This window comes from Petromyzon marinus, chromosome 79 (assembly GCF_048934315.1).
Source record: "Petromyzon marinus isolate PM22_M1 ecotype Great Lakes invasive population chromosome 79, UKy_Petmar_22M1.pri1.0, whole genome shotgun sequence".
Lineage (NCBI taxonomy): Eukaryota > Metazoa > Chordata > Hyperoartia > Petromyzontiformes > Petromyzontidae > Petromyzon > Petromyzon marinus.
This window is the reverse complement of record NC_133745.1, coordinates 6,371,206-6,391,711: the sequence shown is the minus strand read 5'-3', so window position 1 is coordinate 6,391,711 and position 20,506 is coordinate 6,371,206.

Sequence of the window (20,506 nt, the reverse complement as noted above, 5' to 3'; positions counted from 1 at the left end):
TTTTCTTATTTTTCCCAAATTTTAACCCGGGTTGGGCTGTCGCCATCCTGCCCTGGAACCAATTATTCATTCGTGTCTCTAGCAGACCATTGCAAGCCTTGTGTTAGAGAATGGCTCACTGAAGCTGATATCACAGAGCTACTTCTGAGTACCCTTCAAGTGCCCTCTGGTCCACAGTAAAGAGCAGCACCCTCCCACCTGTCCTTTAAGTAGGAGTAACGTTGGTCATAACAATGTTCTTTTCGTTGAAATTTATCCAAATTAAGTGCAGAACCACATTGCAGCAATGTGATGGTTTATTTTGTGCTGTCAATGACGACAAGGCTGAGATCATTTACTCGCTAGACTTGAGAACCCGTTTTAATCACTTGCGGGTGCCTGTATTCAAACCCAAGTACTCCGTGGTGCCAGTTCCGTGCTATGACCTCTTGGCCACTGGGCCGCCTCTAAACACCCCCCATGTCAAATACATAAGCAGCAACCTGTACCGTGAGCAGCAGCATTCTTTGAATACTCTGCCAAAATAATTTTTATCGTGGAGTGCTGACACAATTCCTCTCCTCAGTGGGCGTCCCCAGCCCAAATGCTCGCAGGAAGCGTCCCCAGCCTCCCTGCTCGACGAGCCAGTTCCCGCACGCGTTCACCAGCAGGGCGGCCACCGCGTCCGTCACGGCCGACGTCTCCTCCGCGTTGCTCAGACGTACGCATTCCACCAGCCTCTTCGCGAGGGAGGAGCGAGCAGACCACCACCAGGACCACCACGCGGCCCCAGCTCGCGGAGCCATCGCGGAGGACCTCCCAGGCCACGTCCACGAGCAGCCGGCGGGGCCCTCGGTGCTCCACCCGCTCCTCCGTGTAGCTCACCAAGTCCAGAACGGAGTCTCTGAACCGCGCGAGGGACAGGTCTCCCAGGCAGTTGACCACCTCCTGCACCAGCTGCGTTGGCTGAACCTCCTGCAGCTGCTGAACCTTCTGCACCTTCTGCAGCTGCTCCTGCACCTGCAGCCACTCCGTCTGTGTCGCTAGGTGAGCCATGAAGCCGGCGACCAGATTCGCTGGCAAGACGGTCAGCAGCTGCAGCGCCTCCTTCTCTTCCTCCCCCTCGTCTTCCTCCTCCACCTCATCATCTTCCTCCTCCCCCTCCTTAGACTCCTTCTCCTCTGTCTCCCTCTAACTCCCTGTGTGACCCTCCTCCCCCGGTCTCCTTCCTCGTCCCCGTGCGTCCCTCCTCCTTCCCCCGTCTCCCTCTTCCCTGTGTCTCCCTCTTTTTTCTTTTTGCTGATGAAGTTTTTTTTTTTATTTCCACAAGGTGTAAACGCCGTATCCCTTATTTTGTAATTGTAATTCTGGGCCAAAGAGGTCCCACAAACGTAAACGTTTTGTATTTAAAATATAACACAACAACAATGAATGGCTTAGTGGGTAAAGTAAGACGCACGCCAAAACGGGTGAGTTAAATAAATCCAATCTCTCCTACCGGATTATAGGACGCAAACCAAACTTTGTTGTAACAAGAACATAAAAAAACTGATTCTCTTAATCAGGTGAATACGGTAAAGGGGCTGAGTCTGTGGTTGCCGGTGTGGTGAGTCTGTGGGTCTCTGTGTGGTGACGATGTCTATGGGTCTCTGTGGTGATGGCAATGTCGGGTGGTGGCGGGTTTAACCACACAACATTTATATATTCACGCGATCTAACCCAAACAAAACCTGTACTACGGAGTCAACAACAACGACGTGAGGGCTCTCCGACGCGCGTCTCGGTTGGGGTGAGGGTGCTTTCTGTTGTATATGTAGGTTATGAAAATTTGATGTAAATAATAAAAATTAAATGAAATTTGCATAATAATCCGACATTATGCTAATTGATGTAAGTGCATAGACTATGCTAATTCGAGAGATAATCGTATTAATTTATGCTAGTGTATGTGTGATTATGCTACTGCGAGCCGTTATGATAATTAGGCCCCGCCTCGTTGACGAGGGTCGTTTATCAATCGGGATAATGCAATTAATCGTATGCAGTTATGCAGGTACTGTGAGCATGTCACATTAAACTCGGCTGTGTTGTTTAACTTCGTATTATCGATGGGTATAATACAATTATTCTCGCTTTACCATTTACTGAGTATGTGTTAGTGTGTTCAGCCAGGTCTCCAAGTTCAGATCTCAGCACAGAATACAGTTCTTATGCATAAATTTCAGGAAAGAACACACAACACTTCCGTGTTAATCAATTTTAATGACGATAGTGATAATGACGATAATGATGACGATGGTGATAATGATGACGATGGTGATAATGATGACGATAATAACAATGGTGATGATGCGTACTTCAACAGCTCCAGCACGAGACAGTTGTGTCCGCGGAAGTGGAACGAGTGCAGGACGCGGATGACGCCGTGCAGCTCAGCACTGCCCTCCCCCTGCAGCTCCGTGATCACCTTCAGCTCCATCCTCTGCATCTCCATCTTGGTAGGGCTGCGTGCACACAGCAATTCTTTGGGTCAGTTTAACACGTAGACTTTCGCGACCAATATCATTCATAATAAAGGTTTTTGGGTTAGATCGCGTTTATTTATAAATGTGTCGCAACCCTCCACCACCCGACACGGCCAATCAGCAAAAAAGTGTCACGTTGACAAAAGACAAACAATTCACTACTTCAGCCCACCGGTGTGTTGAAGAGTCAATCCACATTTACAGTTTGAGTACGACGTTTCGCTGGTAAATACATCCAGCATCATCAATTGCTTGATGATGGTAAATACATCCAGCATCATCAATTGCTTGATGATGCTGGATGTATTTACCAGCGAAACGTCGTACTCAAACTGTAAATGTGGATTGACTCTTCAACACACCGGTGGGCTGAAGTAGTGAATTGTTTGTCTTTTGTCAACGTGACACTTTTTTGCTGATTGGCCGTGTCGGGTGGTGGAGGGTTGCGACACATTTATAAATAAACGCGATCTAACCCAAACACCTTTATTATGAATTATTTGGGTCTCTGTGGGTCTCTATGAGTGTCTAAGGGTGTCTATGGATCTCTATGGTTGTCTCTAGTTTATAGTAGTCTTAAGAGGGTTATTATTTTAGTGAGATAGTTTCAGTTTATATTTAGAGAGTTTTACGGAGGTTATTATCATTGCTGTTTACTATTATACTCATTATTTTGTAACCATGTTGTATTTACTACCATTTATGATCTATTATTATTTTATTCATGTATAATTATTACGACTGCTCCCACTGTGTTAAGACCACCACCACCCACACCATTTCCAACCACGCCACATCACCACTACCCACCCACCCCCCCACCAACCCCATCACCCCTGCCCCAACCCACTTTCCGTGCAGTACCAGCATCTTGACAGCCACCAGGAATCCCATCTTGTGGTCCACGCACTGCAGCACCACACCCTGCCCTCTCTAGCCAATCTTCTCTTGCACCTCGAAGCCCTATTGGTGCTGATCCTGGGGTATCTAAAAAGCAGCCGAAGCAGCAGCAGCGCCGCCACAGCCAGTCAGAGTCACAATCACGATGGGAATATTTAACGCTTAGTGGTAGGAGCAGCAGTGGTCGTAGTGGTTAGTAGTTAGTAGTAGCAGTAGTGCCTGTGTGTCTGTGTGCCTTTGTGTGTGTGCCTGTGTTTGTGTGTCTGTCTGTGCGAGTCTCACAGGGACATAGTTGTGGGTCTCTGTGGGTATCTCTGTGTCTGTGCATCTCACTGATATATAGCTGTGGGTCTCGATTGGTGCCTCTGTGAGTCTCTATGAGTGTCTCTGTGGATCTCTATGGGTGTCTGAATGGGCTCTGTGGGTGTCTCTGTGAGCCTCACAGGGATGTAGTTGTGGGTCGTTATGGGTGTTATCTATGGGTCTCTATAGGTGTCTCAATGGGTGTATCTATGGATGTCTGGGTCTCTGTGAGCCTCACAGGGATGTATTTGTTTTCTTGGTCGTCGTAGCCATCGTTGCAGATGCCACCGCGGGATTTGCCCTCGTCCATAGAGAAAAACCAAACTTGACAGACGTCGGCCAGCTCCTCCTCCTGGCGCTCGGTCAGGCGAGGCTCGAAGAGAGCCAGGATCGCTGCAGACGTGACAACAACAACTTAAATCATTAACTATGTTTTTTTTCTTTACCGAAACAACCAAAGAGTGTTTTTACACACACCAAAAAGCCCAGCAAGTTGGCGGTTGTTGTGTGTCTGTGTGTGTGTCTGTGTGTGTGTTCTGTAGCGGTTAGCGCGCTGCGCTATGAACCTGGCGACCCGGGTTTGATTCCCGCTCACGGCCAACACCAGTGACGATTTTCTGAACCGGTCCCGGGCTTCCCCTAGGTCGACTCAGCCTCAAATGAGTACCTGGTGCGGTGTGTAAACATTGCCACTGGGGAGACAAAGGCGGTCGGGCGTGGTGCTGGCCACCCACCCCCTCGTGTACCGTTCCGGCCTTCATAGGTGCTCGCTAACAGCACTTGCCCCTACAGTCTGTTAAGGCTATATGGGGGATCTTTATCTTTGTGTTCTGTCAGACCAGGAATGTGTGCACCACAGAGTGAATCTCCCTGCGGCACAGGGGACAGGCCATGCCGCGCCGCTGCAACTCGAAGACGCAGTGGCGGCATGTGGCAAGGTTTTCGCTGTCGCCGTGAACCAACGTGCAGCTACGTGGCTCACACCGGCACACCACGCACCCACCCACAACACCACCACCACCCACAACACCACCCACAACACCACCAGCACCACCACCCATGCCACCACTACCTACACCACCACCAACCACACCACCCACACCATCACCATCCACCACCGCTACCGGCTGGAGTGTAAGAAGGAGAGGCAGTGGTGGAGGTGGTGTTGACGCTGGCACCGGCTCGCCTGTTGTCGGCCGTCACTACGGAGAATAACTTAATGAGCAGCGCTGCCACCGAGTGTCTGAGATCTCTGAGTGAGAATCCCTCCAGACAAAACACCTCCTCCAGGGGGTCCCTGCCACACCTCACCAGGTACTGCCTCTCTTCATCGTAAAGTCGCCTCCGCTTGATGTACTGTTCCACGTAGTGGAACACCTGTACCACCGTGAATGTGTCGCCCTAGGCACCGACCGAATGCAGCAGAGGAATCATCCGAGGCACCGGCTTCAGGAGAATGTTCCTGCGAGCTTGTCAGAGACATGGACAATTCCATGCACTGTATGTGTTCTGTATTTGTACGTGGATAGTAACGAGAGTGGATGTGCATTCACTCCGAGTCTTTACTGTGTCGTTAAACAGCATGGGGTACACAATGACGTGAAACTTTACATCTACCCTACCTCTGTGCTCCATGCCGAAAAGCCACTGCAGTGGTAATAAAACTGCAACGCATTTTATTCATCAACCTGCATTTTCTTATTTTTCCCAAATTTTAACCTGGGTTGGGCTGTCGCCATCCTGCCCTGGAACCAATTATTAATTCGTGTCTCTAGCAGACCATTGCAGGCCTTGTGTTAGAGAATGGCTCACTGAAGCTGATATCACAGAGCTACTTCTAATTACCCTTCAAACGCCCTCTGGTCCACAGTAAAGAGCAGCACCCTCCCACCTGTCCTTTAAGTAGGAGTAACGTTGGTCATAACAACGTTCTTTTCGATGAAATTTATCCAAATTAAGTGCAGAACCACATTGCAGCCATGTAATGGTTTATTTTGTGCTGTCAATGACGACTGGGCTGAGATCATTAGCTCGCTAGAATTGAGAACCTGCTTTGATCACAGGCGGTGTGGATTCAAACCCAAGTACTCCGTGGTGCCTGGTCAGTGCTATGACCTCTGGGTCACTTAGCCGCCTCCAAACACCCCCCATGTCAAATACATAAGCAGCAACCTGTATCGTGGGCAGCAGCATTCTTTGAATACTCTGTCAAAAAATGTTTATTGTGGAGTGGTGGCACAATTCCGCAATTGCTTTCTCATACCTCTGGTGACAGGAAGAATTTCTACAAGACGGAGTTCTAGAGAACCCCTTTACTCGATGTTTTGGTCTACTCTTCCACACTGGGCAGATGAAGAGGAAGTAGTACCTACACTTTAACACACCGCATCCGCAGCCCCTCTCCTAAGTGGGCGTCCCCAGCCCGAATGCTCGCAGGAAGCCCTCCTAGCCTCCCTGCTCGACGAGCCAGGCCCCGCACGCGTTCACCAGCAGGGCGTCCACCGCGTCCATCACGGCCGCCGTCTTCTCCGCGTCGCGCAGACGTATGCAGTCGACCAGCCTCTTTGCGAGGGAGGAGCGAGCAGAGCACCACCAGGACCACCACGCGGCTCCGGCTCGCAGAGCCGTCGTGGAGGACTTCCCAGGCCACGTCCACGAGCAGCCGGCGGGGCCCTCGGTGCTCCACCCGCTCCTCCGCGTGGCTCACCAGAACGGAGTTTCTGAACCGCGCGAGGAACAGGTCTCCCAGGCAGTTGACCACCTCCTGCGCCAGCTGTGCTGGCTGAACCTTCTGCAGCTGCTGGAGCTGCAGCTGCTCCTGCACCTGCAGCTACTCCTGCACCTACATCTACTCCGTCTGTGTCGCCATGTGAGCCATGTAGCCGGCGATCAGATTCGCTATCAAGACGCTCAACAGCTGCAGCGCCTCCTTCTTTTCCTCACCTTCCTCCTCCCCCTCGTTTTCCTCCTCCCCCGCCTCCTCCTCCTCCCCCTCCTCCTCCACTTTCAAAACAAAGAGTGAGGACATAATATCAATAACCCGGGAATTTTATAGTGACCTCTTCTTTCCTGATAAAACGTCTATGCCTGCCCAGAATTTCCTAAAGAGCTCGGTGAAAGTACTGTCCTCCAGCAGGGCGTTGTTGAAGTGCCAGTAGGCCTCACCACTTGGTGTTGCACGCAGCCTGAGGTCCAGCAGGATCAGGCTGTGGTCTGTTAGTGATGCAGCCCCTGATGTCAGCAGTCAGAATGCTCGAGACAAGACTTCTGGAGATGTAGAAACGGTCGATCCTGGACTGTGTAGCTGGTTCATTGCCCCGTGTCCGCGTGAAGGTGAAGCTTCGCCGCCTAGGGTGGTGAAGCCGCCACACGTCCACCAGATCGGAGGCGTCCAGAAGGGCTTGGAGCTCTCCCCGGAGATTGGCGTTGCAGTGCCCCTTCCCTGTGTGGTCGAGAGCATCCAGCGTGCAGTTGTAGTCACCTCCCGTGACCACAAACTCGTCCCCTGGAATGCCACCGAGGTGGTTCCGCAGAAGTTGCAGGAACCCGGGTCTCTCACTGTCAGTGGTGGGAGCGTACACGTTGACGAGGTGGATGGCGGTGACGCCGACCTGCACCGTGAGGTCCAGGATCCTCCCCTTGATCACCTCCACCTGGCTGACGGTGTCGGGGGAAAAGTTTGGTGACAGCACGGTTGCTACTCCTGAGGAGGTGTTGCTGAAGTGGCTGATGAAGGGCTTCGCTCTCCACTCCGTCCTCCAGGCAACGTCATTGTCCATGGCGAGATGGGTCTCCTGCACGAACAGCACGGAGACCTTATGCTGCTTTGCAAGGTATCCTACGTAGTATATTCTCAGCGCCCCTCTGCACCCATTCATGTTCAGGGAGGCGTTGCGCAACGTCATTGTGAGTGAGTCGCCCGCCTGTTCCAATGAGTCACCTTGCTGAGGAGGCTCCTTACCCTGGACGTCTCCAGGTCTCTCGATTGTTTTCCTTCCTGCTGGAGCTCTGTGAGGATGCGTCAGAGGGAGACCTCTATGGCGTCTGGCTCGCCATCTTGTCAAGGCCTCCCTCACCTTGTTTGGTTTCCTGGGGGTCTCTTTGAAGAATCTCCACAGGTCTTCCTGGCAGAAGATGGGTGCCCGCGAAGATGACCTCTTTGAGACCTGGTTGGTTTCGCTACCCACACGGAGGTCATCATCCGAGTCCCCCTTCTTGCTTCCATGCCCTGCATGTGGGGGCCAAGAGTCGGGGGCCCATGGTTGGCTCCATGTGGCCTCCCCCAGGGGCCATGGCAGGTGGAATGCTACCGCACGCCTCTTCCACATTAGCAGGGCACTCTGCGAGGCTTGCAGGGTGTCCTTATTCTGTCTTTTTAATTCTGGGCCAAAGAGGTCCCATAAACGTAAACGTGTTGTATTTAAAATATAACACAAACAACAGCAATGAATGGCTTAGTGGGTAAAGTAAGACGGACCCCAAAACCGGTGAGTTAAATAAATCTGATCTTTCCTATTACCGGATGATAGGACGCAAACCAAACTTTGTTGTAACAAGAACATAGAAAAAACTGAGTCTCTTAATCAGGTGAATACGGTAAAGGGGCTGAGTCTGTGGGTGTCAGTGTGGTGAGTCTGTGGGTCTCTGTGTGGTGAGTCTGTGGGTCTCTGTGTGGTGATGGCCATGTCGGGTGGTGGCGGGTTTAACGACACAAAATTAATATATTCACGCGATCTAACCCAAACAAAGCCTGTACTACGGATTCAACAACAATGACATGAGGGTTCTCCGACGCGCGTCTCGGTTGGGGTGAGGGTGCGGTCGCGCCGTCTCCTCCGTACGGATTGTTTCTTCCTTTCCCAACTGCGATGTTCTCGCTCTCTCCTCTCTTTTTGTCTCCACCGTCGCCAACCGTCGGAGCTCGGCATCCGCGGCCCCTCTCCTAGGTGGGCGTCCCCAGCCCGAATTCTCGCAGGAAGCCCTCCCAGCCTCCCTGCTCGACGAACCAGGCCCAGCACGCGTTCACCAGCAGGGCGGCCACCACGTCCGTCACTGCCGCCGTCTTCTCCGCGTCACTCAGACGTACGCAGTCCACCAGCCTCTTCGCGAGGGAGGAGCGAGCAGAGCACCACCAGGACCACCACGCAGCCCCAGCTCGCGAAGACGTCACGGAGGACCTCCCAGGCCACGTCCACGAGCAGCCGGCGGGGCCCTCGGTGCTCCACGCGCTCCTCCGCGTGGCTCACCAGAACAGAGTCTCTGAACCGCGCGAGGAACAGGTCCCCAGGCAGTTGACCACCTCCTGCACCAGCTGTGCTGGCTGAACCTTCTGCAGCTGCTGGACCTGCAGCTGCTCCTGCACCTGCAGCTACTCTGTCTGTTTCGCTAGGTGAGCCATGAAGCCCGCGATCAGATTCGCTGTCAAGACAGTCAACAGCTGCAGCGCCTCCTTTTTCTTCCTCCCCCTCACCTTCTTCTTCCTCCTCCTCCACTCATAAAACAAAGAGTGAGGACATAATATCAATAACCTGGGAATTTTATAGTGACCTCTTCTCTCCTGATAAAACGTCTATGCCTGCCCAGAATTTCCTAAAGAGGTCGGTGAACGTACTGTCCTCCAGCAGGGCGTTGTTGAAGTGCCAGTAGGCCGCAGCACTTGGTGTTCCACGCAGCCTAAGGTCCAGCAGGATCAGGCTGTGGTCTGTTAGTGGTGCAGCCCTGATGTCAGCAGGCAGAATGCTCGAGACAAGACTTCTGGAGATATAGAAGCGGTCGATCCTGGACTGGGTAGCTGGTTCATTGCCCCTTGTCCTCGTGTAGGTGAAGCTTCGCCGCCTCGGGTGGTGAAGCTGCCACACGTCCACCAGATCGGAGGGGTCCAGAAGGGCTTGGAGCTCTCCCCAGAGCTTGGCGTTGCAGTGACCCTTCCCTGTACGGTCGAGAGCATCCAGCGTGCAGTTGTAGTCACCTCCCATGGCCACAAACTCGTCCTCTGGAATGCCACCGAGGTGGTTCCGCAGAAGTTGCAGGAACCCGGGTCTCTCACTGTCAGTGGTGGGAGCGTACACGTTGACGAGGTGGATGGCGGTGTTGCCGACCTGCGCCCGGACGTCCAGGACCCTCCCCTTGATCACCTCCACCTGGCTGACGGTGTCAGGAGTGAAGTTTGGTGACAGCACTGTTGCTACTCCTGAGGAGGTGTTGCTGAAGTGGCTGAAAAAAGGCTCCCATTTTCCACTCCGTCCTCCAGGCAACCTCATCGTCCATGGCGAGATGGGTCTCCTGCACGAACAGCACAGAGACATTATGCTGCTTTGCAAGGGACGCTGCGTAGTATCTTCTCAGCGCCTCTCGGCACCCATTCATGTTCAGGGAGGCGATGCGCAGTGTCATTGTGAGCGAGTGGCCCGCCTGTTCCAATCAGTCACCTTGCTGAGAAGGCTCCTTACCCTGGACCTCTCCAGGTCTCTCGATTGTTGTCCTTCCTGCTGGAGCTCCCCTAGGATGCGTCTGAGGGAGACTTCTATGGCGTCTGGCTCGCCATCCTGACAAGGCCTCCATCACCTTGTTTGGTTTCCTGTGGGTCTCTTCGAAGAATCTCCACAGGTCTTCCTGGCAGAAGATGGTGCCGGCGAAGATGACCTCTTTGAGACCTGGCTGGTTTCGCTACCCACACGGAGGTCATAATCCGAGTCCCCCTTCTTGCTTCCATGCCCTGCATGTGGGGGCCAAGAGTCGGGTGCCCATGGTTGGCTCCATGTGGCCTCTGTTGTATATGTGGGTGTGTGAAAATTGATGAAAAATAATTAAAATTAAATGAAATTCGAAATTTGCATAATTAATCCGAAATTATGCTAATTTGTGTACTTATGCGTGTAACTATGCTAATTAGAGAGGTAATCGTATTAATTTATACGAGTGGGTGTGGCTGTGTTAATGATAGCCTTCATGATAATCAGGCCCCGCCTTCTTGACGAGGTTGGGTTATCAATCAGGATAACGCAATCAATCGTGTGCCGTTACGCTAGTGTCAATTCGGCCTCGTTGTCTAACTTCGTATTATTGATCAGCATAATACAATGATTCTCGCTTTAACACTCCCCGAGTGTTCATATTTTAGGTCCCATGTTCACATCGTTCGTTTTAGTTTAATGAGTGTGGATTGGTGTGTTTATAGTTTAGGTTCCCGAGTTCATATATCGTCGCAGGATACAGATCTTATGCAAAAACTTCAGGAAAGAATCACACGACCACTTCTGTATTAATCAATTTATTTTCTAATTAAACCTTAACTATAATATGTATGTGACTCTCAATCTCGGAACTTCAAAACGGTATCCACAAGGTATCAAGACAGTATCATCAACGACTGTACGATTTCACTTTGATAACACATGGACCCCGCATAAAGCGATTGCTGTTAGTGAGAGAGAGAGTCAGAATATGCAAATGCTATGTTACACAAAAGCTTATACATTATAATATGAACGATCATTATGCTTGAAATGGTCAGCACATTATGACAGGCGACTGATTAACATGCAACGGTATTCATATAAAAAAGACAATCAAACAGTTATTATTTCCAAAGGCATGAATGTAACAACAGATCCACCGGACAGACTATAAGATTATCGAAATGGCTTAGTGTGAGGGTATGCGGCGGAATGTGTTATCTCACGGGAGATTAATTAATTAATTCGTGAATAAGAATGTATGATCAGAAAATCGGTTTAGCACGATTCCTCCCCGGGAGCGTAGCTCCGTGGCGAAGGTGCCAAGGGTTAATTCGTATTGATGGATCGGTTGGTAACTTATGCGATTAGAAGTACAGTCCAAAACAAAATATTAAAGAGGGAAATTATGAATATACTTATAAATGACGGACTGTTATCACACGATCGATGCTTCCACAGCCAGATGGTTCACGGACTTGAGTGTTCGCTTCTGGTTAAGGACCTGTGTATGTTTGAGTGATATGAATTGTTTTGAATAGTCAGTGTTTGGAATTAATTATTTGCGTTGCCATATGCTGAAGTTGGCATCGCTTGTAGGAGAAGTAGCCTCGCTCCCTTTAGAGCGGTGAGGTGTGTGGGAGTGCATCATACGAATCGCCGCCCTCCTCCACGCAGCAGCCAGCCTCTGTCCACGGGGGAGAGTTGCTTGATCGCTCTCAGTTCTGCTCAGTGGACACCTCTCTCCACTGCTGGATGAGCTGCGCGATCACGCTCGTGCTGGTTCGCTGACAGCAGTTTCTCTCCGCTGTTGGATGAGCTGCATCGGCACGCTCCCTCTCTCTGGGTGGAGAACTCGAACGTGCTCGTTGCTGGTTTGCTGAAAGCAGGTTTTTCTCCACTGCTGGATGACTCAAGTCGCACGTGCTCTTGCTCTGGTTTGCAGAAGCTCTTGCTTGGTGCGTCGGTCGCTCTGCAGCTGGACTCAATGTAGAATAATCTTTCAGCAATACTCTGTCTTTCAGCTCTTGGAAATCACACTAGGTGACGCCTCACTACCTTGCGAGTCTTGCCAACGTCAGTGGGTAGCGACGGGGCCACTTTGGCTTCTGCTCGCCGCCTCCTGCTCTGCAGCTCGCCGGCTGGCGACCTGTTGCTCTCGTTCCCGATTGGAACTGCTCCTGAGCCGGCCCACTGGTCGAACTCCCCGCGTTCCGACCTCCTCCGATTCGAACTCCCCGAGTTCCGATCCCCCTGGTAGAACTCCCCGAGTTCCGACCCCTCCGAGTCGAACTGTCTCCCGAGAGTCGACCCCCCCCGGTCGAACTCTGGTGAGCCGACCCCCCCCGGGTCGAACTCTTCCGAGTTGCTCCTCCGAGGCGAACTGTCTCCCGAGAGTCGACCCCCCGGTCGAACTCTGGTGAGCCGACCCCCCCCCCCACCCCCCCCCCCAGTCGAACTGAGGTTTCAATGCTCAGGATCCTCTTTTTATGCCCAAAAATCCTGCCCACAAGGCGAGGTTTCTTTCGATTTTTGCTGTGTCAGGGTTTGTCCGTATGTATCTGCGTCCGTGTGTGTGTCCGTACATGTGTCAGTGTGTGTCCTTGTGTGGATCACCCACGGTATATTCCGTTGTCATACTCCTACCATAAAACCCACAATTAAAACAATCAAATGTTATAAATTGTCTCGAAGGCGCCTCTCTGTCTGGGTGCACAACCTGAGGGAGGGGCGATATTCCCTCCGACTTTCACCGACGCACAAAGAAATGGTTAAAAAGTGTTAAGTTAACATTTCATTTCATCAGAGTTCCATAGTTATGATTCTGTATTAATCCAAGGTCTGAGTCAGCTTCTCGTTGTGGTGTTTGACTCGTGTTTCCCCAAGCGTATACACACTCCTACCCCGCGCTGCAGGGATACAAAGACGGTCGGGATTTGTCTTTCTCTCCGACCCTGGGTTTAACATCACCCTTTGCTTACGTTGCAGTTTTGCTGTGCGCTTGCATTTCTTTTCCTCTCTACTCTTACTTTAACCCTGCATATTATTTGCGTATGGGTGGAGGCTAGAGCATTTATGTTGACTTAGGAAAACCTGATTGTTATAGGCTTCGGGTCAAGTCGTATAGACATTATTAAAATATGGAAATACATTTCATATTAAATTAATAGACGGGTGATGGTTACATTGACGTAGCTTGTGGCAGGGTTCAATTGAAGTGGGTGTGAAGATCAATAACTTTAGCCTACCCTGTCGTTAAATTCCGACTTTAAGTTACTTTAATAGTAATGCAGAACCAATTAGCTTTTTTTGACTTAACTAGATCTAGGCTAACGCAACCTCCCAGTGACCCTGGCTTTGTGTTTACGTCAGCCCTTTGCAATCCACTGCGCTCTGCTCTCTATCTGCTCCCTCTGACCCTGGGAGGGCTCTGAACGTCAAAATCGTGTTAGTGGGTCAAGGTAAATATGACCCCACATGCCATGCTGAGGCCTGGTTTGGTGTTTTTATTCATTATTAAAATTAAAAGAAACAATAGAAATATGTATCTATATGTATTGAAAAATTACTTGTTAATATTAAGATGGAAAAGGTGCCTAGATACAACATTCCGCCCTTTTAAAAATGATCGGTGGTCAATTGGCCACGGGTCATTTTTAAAACAAAGAATCTATGCACTTTTCCATCATGAATCATCAATATTACTCAAGTAATTTTTCCTTACAACGCGCGCACGTCACAACTTATGATTACATTTGAAATAAGAAAAGAAATACTAAAAGGAAGGTAAAACAAGGGGAAATTGTTTAACTGGCTACATGTTATAGGAGATGTCGTTATTCCATGTACCCACGTTCAATACTGTCCGCAATCGAAATACATTTTCGGGTTTGACCAGTGGGAAATTCAACAAAAATCCCACCTGTCCGGTCTGGGAGTCCCCATGTATGGGTGTGGCTGTACCCATTTTAAAGTCAATTTGTACCTGTGTTGTACTGATTGTTTCCAGGGATGCTAATGGTATCACATTTTTTTTTAGTGTTGGGGTTACCAGATATGAAGGAAATTGTCCTTGGAGAAGATCACTGATGCTGCCGCTGGTGCAATGCAACAAGTCTTTGGATCAACTATTGAATTTGCTGTCGAGTATTCTCTTCTTCGTACAGATCTCGGATTGCGAAACCCAATTCTTGGATTGTTAAGTTAACCATGGCGGAGTGCAGGTTAACGAGAACCACGGTGTCTCTCTGACTTTCTCATGTTACCTCTCTGCCACCTTGTACCAAGTCATTGATAACCTGACTGACTCTTTTAGTCACGAGTGTATCATATCTCTCATGGCCAGGTATCTTAGAGTTACCGATGACCCTTCCATGCAACATCATCACATCATCGTCCCGGCTCATCGTCGTGATGGCTTTGGCCTAATGAACATGGCTCACTGGTTCGTATCGGTAATTTATTTTATCACTCCCTTTCCATGTGAGATTGTGTGGCGTGAAGTTATGCTGTGCGTAACCAGGATCAACATACACCACGAGTTTCCGTACTCGACTGTTGGGGTCATTTGTATTCTCCGCAGCCCTGTGCACATCTGCTGCCTCTGGGAGTCGATTTGACTCTGGGCCACGATTCCCTTCTGCGCTACGATTCGATTCCGTGCCACCATTCGATTCTGGGTCACGATTCGATTCCGTGCTTTTGAGTATGCTGTGTTTCAACACAATTCCCGATCCGTCACGGATATTCTTCTCCTCCACTTCAACACTCTGATCTCCATCCCTCCTTAGTGTGCCCGAGCACAATTTAACATCCAAAGGCTGATGTCTGCATTCATCTGCCTCTTCCACAGTACACTCACGCACTTCCGCGACACAAGGGATGGCATTTATATTTACCAGACAATCAGGTTTTCCTTCCCCTCCCTGCGGTTGGTTATCATCTCCTGTAGGATCACACTTTAATGCAGTTATGTTTCCCTGCTCGATAGGTGTGTCAATTACGGGAGCAACACTTGCGCTCTCCACCACATTATCAGAACTGGTGCCCGACGCATTTATTGTTTCCCAATCATTGGGACCCTCCTGGTTTACCTTGTCAACCGCAGCCTGCTTAATTTTTTTAACGGGTCCATAATTTCCCTGCAGCTCCACGGACACCACTCTCACTGAAAGCTCCCTCTCAACCAATGTGATTGATTCATCACGTGCCCGTGTCATTTTTTGTGTCTCAGCCAAGCTCACGCCTGTCTCCCTATTCCTCATGCCTCTGCTCTCTCCTGGTAAAACTGGTGGGGGAATCGATCGGAAGTGGGCCGATTGTGTTTGATCCCTCGTGTGTCGTGGCATTGGGACCCGGCATGATTCTGCTCTTGGTCTACACACACCGCGATTCTCGCAAATATGCGTCCCTGCACACTGCGATCGCTCCCAGCCTGCGGGCCATTGCCTCGCTGGTGGTGCTGTGTTTCTGCTCACGTGATTTTTATTTCCCTCTGAAACGCTGGTTACATCATCCCTCTCTCTGGGTGTCGTAGAACTATTGTCTTTAGCTCTGTACAGCCAAGCTCTGTGCGCCTTATCCTCTATATGGTGTAAGGAGGCTGTTTCTGGATTCAATACCATTCCCACAATTTCTGTAATCTCTGGACTCAAAGACCCGAAAAACATAACTTTGAACCTTTTGTCACCTTCGTGATACTGATCCACATCACCCGCGTAGTACGCTCTTTTAAACCGTAGGAGGTAATCTCGCGGATCCTCGTCTGCGCACTGGGTCATAGATTTTGCAGCATTAAATCCCTCAGACCATGTTAAATATTCTCCAAACTTCCGGCTCACTGCCAGGCTCAGCTTTTTGAAATCGTTCCGAACCTTGTATGAAAGCGACTTTACCCATGGTATAGACTGCTCGTGCAAGCTTCGTCTCAGTAAACTGGCTTTCTCATTCGTTTTCCTCAAACCCCTGATCACTGCTTCTGCTTCTGCTTCTACCGTTGCGATGTGAGCGTGTATGTCTCTGTTCCTATCGTGTGGATCAAAGTAGGGAATTCTGACGAGAGCCTTGTCCATCAATTTCAGAGTTTTACTACTGAATGAGTATTCGGACAGTTGATCATCGTCAGAGGCGTCTGTTCCTGAGGAGTGCTCACTCGAGCTGTCACCATCACGGTGGCGCTGCTTAACATAACTTTTGTAGTGCCTTTTGCACCTGTAACGTGAGTCAACTTTGCTCGGTGACTCCTGCTTATCCCATGGCTCATGCTTGTGTGATGTGCGTCTTTCTGGAAAGTAATCTCTGCCATAGGTTCCACGTCGGTCGTGCTTGCGTGGAATGTGTCTACCAAATGAGCTGTCTCTGTCATGTCGCTCGTCTTGCCCCAGCTCCGCCCTTTTTTGCTCGATCAGTACAGAATATCCTGCTGACTTAGTGTTAATATTTTTTTCCTCTCTACCCTCGAAGTTGTCAGTCCTATGTTTTCCTATTTTCATCCGTATCTCTCCCTCCCCTCTCTCGAGTCGCGAGGGGGAATCTCTGTCAAAACCACTTTGATTGGTAGCCACACCTCCTGTGTGACCTGTCTCTGGTTTACGTCCGCGTGGCTCGGAGTGTGGTAAACTGTTACTCCCGTATGTGTTATGTGTATCAACATCTGGGGGTTTCGCTGGTGCATTCAGCGCCGACTCTTTTTCTCTCACGAGGGCGTGCAGACGCTCAACATCCTCTATTAGGGACAGTTTCTCCTTCCTTTCCCTGTCAAATTTTTCCCCAGTCCATAATCTTTCTCTGTATGTCTGTGTGAGGAGATACGAGCCTAACCTTGCTATTTCTGCAATTTTTACGTCACGTTTGTCTTTGCTACATTTCATCACATCCTTAAGTAGTTTCCTCCTATGTGCCTTAACATCTTCTATATGTCTCCCCTCCCATACGTCTCTCTGCTCTGTCTGCTGTCTAGCAGTCCGTCCAGTACGTTTTAACACAAATTCACGATATTGTTTTTCCATAGATTCTATCTCCTCCTCGGAGGTCCATTCTGTATCAGTGTTATGCGTTGGGATGTCACCCTCAGAACGTTGCGGGTCATGTGCCATCTCTATTACGTAGTGTAGTTAATAGACCTAAGAGTGTATCTTAACTCTAGTCTCTTATGTGTGGCGTGAGTTACTCTGGAATTCCACTTCAGAGTACATATAAAAACATTCGTATCACAGGATGTGTTGGTTCAACTCGAGCAAATAATCTTACCCCCACTGTCTTTGTTATCCACTGCTACTCTGGTATTTTCCTTCAGAGTGCGTTTTTTTGTTTGTTTACACCGTTTACAGTCACAGGGCAATGTTAGTTCACAATACCTTGATTAATACAACAGTGATTCGTTCCTTAATTTAAGCATAAACTGTCTGCGAGAGATCCCGGATACGAGCCCCCAATTTGTTGTATATGTGGGTGTGTGAAAATTGATGAAAAATAATTAAAATTAAATGAAATTCGAAATTTGCATAATTAATCCGAAATTATGCTAATTTGTGTACTTATGCGTGTAACTATGCTAATTAGAGAGGTAATCGTATTAATTTATACGAGTGGGTGTGGTTGTGTTAATGATAGCCTTTATGATAATCAGGCCCCGTCTCGTTGACGAGGTGGGGTTATCAATCAGGATAACGCAATCAATCGTGTGCCGTTACGCTAGTGTCAATTCGGCCTCGTTGTCTAACTTCGTATTATTGATCAGCATAATACAATGATTCTCGCTTTAACACTCCCCGAGTGTTCATATTTTAGGTCCCATGTTCACATCGTTCGCATTAGTTTAATGAGTGTGGATTGGTGTGTTTATAGTTTAGGTTCCCGAGTTCATATCTCGTCGCAGGATACAGATCTTATGCAAAAACTTCAGGAAAGAATCACACGACCACTTCTGTATTAATCAATTTATTTTCTAATTAAACCTTAACTATAATATGTATGTGACTCTCAATCTCGGAACTTCAACACGGTATCCACACGGTATCAAGACAGTATCATCAACGACTGTACGATTTCACTTTGATAACACATGGACCCCGCATAAAGCGATTGCTGTTAGTGAGAGAGAGAGTCAGAACATGCAAATGCTATGTTACACAAAAGCTTATACATTATAATATGAACGATCATTATGCTTGAAATGGTCAGCACATTATCACAGGCGACTGATTAACATGCAACGGTATTCATATAAAAAGACAATCAAACAGTTATTATTTCCAAAGGCATAAATGTAACAACAGATCCACCGGACAGACTATAAGATTACCGAAATGGCTTAGTGTGAGGGTATGCGGCGGAACGTGTTATCTCACGGGAGATTAATTAATTAATTAATTCGTGAATAAGAATGTATGATCAGAAAATCGGTTTAGCACGATTCCTCCCCGGGACCGTAGCTCCGTGGCGAAGGTGCCAAGGGTTAATTCGTATTGATAGATCGGTTGGTAACTTATGCGATTAGAAGTACAGTCCAAAACAAAATATTAAAGAGGGAAATTATGAATATACTTATAAATGACGGACTGTTATCACACGATCGATGCTTCCACAGCCAGATGGTTCACGGACTTGAGTGTTCGCTTCTGGTTAAGGACCTGTGTATGTTTGAGTGATATGAATTGTTTTGAATAGTCAGTGTTTGGAATTAATTATTTGCGTTGCCATATGCTGAAGTTGGCATCGCTTGTAGGAGAAGTAGCCTCGCTCCCTTTAGAGCGGTGAGGTGTGTGGGAGTGCATCATACGAATCGCCGCCCTCCTCCACGCAGCAGCCAGCCTCTGTCCACGGGGGAGAGTTGCTTGATCGCTCTCAGTTCTGCTCAGTGGACACCTCTCTCCACTGCTGGATGAGCTGCGCGATCACGCTCGTGCTGGTTCGCTGACAGCAGTTTCTCTCCGCTGTTGGATGAGCTGCATCGGTACGCTCCCTCTCTCTGGGTGGAAAACTCGAACGTGCTCGTTGCTGGTTTGCTGAAAGCAGGTTTTTCTCCACTGCTCGATGACTCAAGTCGCACGTGCTCTTGCTCTGGTTTGCAGAAGCTCTTGCTTGGTGCGTCGGTCGCTCTGCAGCTGGACTCAATGTAGAATAATCTTTCAGCAATACTCTGTCTTTCAGCTCTTGGAAATCACACTAGGTGACGCCTCACTACCTTGCGAGTCTTGCCAACGTCAGTGGGTAGCGACGGGGCCACTTTGGCTTCTGCTCGCCGCCTCCTGCTCTGCAGCTTGCCGGCTGGCGACCTGTTGCTCTCGTTCCCGATTGGAACTGCTCCTGAGCCGGCCCACTGGTCGAACTCCCCGCGTTCCGACCTCCTCCGATTCGAACTCCCCGAGTTCCGATCCCCCTGGTAGAACTCCCCGAGTTCCGACCCCTCCGAGTCGAACTGTCTCCCGAGAGTCGACCCCCCCCGGTCGAACTCTGCGTGACTCACGTACGTAAACAAATGGGTACGGTGCGCCGACGCGTGATTTCAGTACGTAAACTAATGGGTACGGTATGCTGACACATGACTCCCTCACACACACGCTCTATGCGCCTAGGCAATAACAAACCCAACACCGCTACCTGCCCAGCCCCATACACCAATCACACGCGAGGGAGTTGGGTTCGGGGGTGAGAGGGCAGGGGTGTCTGCCGTGCGCGCGCCGCTTATTGGAGGGAGTCACTCCGCTCTGATTTAAAAGGGCCGTTTAAACAGCCGCGCGTGTACGCGCACACCAGGCGCTTAGCTCTCTGCTTCGCTAGAAACAACCGCGCATGCACGCGACCGCAAGACACTCCCGTAAATAGTCGCCCAGGTATGCGAACGCTAAGCACTCCCGTAAACAGTCGCACAGGTACGCAAGCGCTAAGCACTCCCGTAAACAATCGCCCAGGTACGTGAACGCTAAGCGCTCCCGTAAACAGCCGCACGGGCACGCGAATGCTAAGCACTCCCGTAAACAGTCGCCCAGGTACGCGAACGATAAGCACTCCCGTAAACAGTCGCCCAGGCACGCGAACGCTAAGCACTCCCGTAAACAGTCGCCCAGGTACGCGAACGCTAAGCACTCCGGTAAACAGTCGCCCAGGTACGCAAACGCTAAGCACTCCCGTAAACAGTCGCCCAGGTACGCAAACGCTAAGCACTCCGGTAAACAGCCGCACGGGCACGCGAACGCTAAGCACTCCCGTAAACAGTCGCCCAGGTACGCAAACGCTAAGCACTCCGGTAAACAGCCGCACGGGCACGCGAATGCTAAGCACTCCGCCTTCCTCTTCACACTCACAAAGACCACACGACACAGTTTATCCCCCTACTAGCTATTT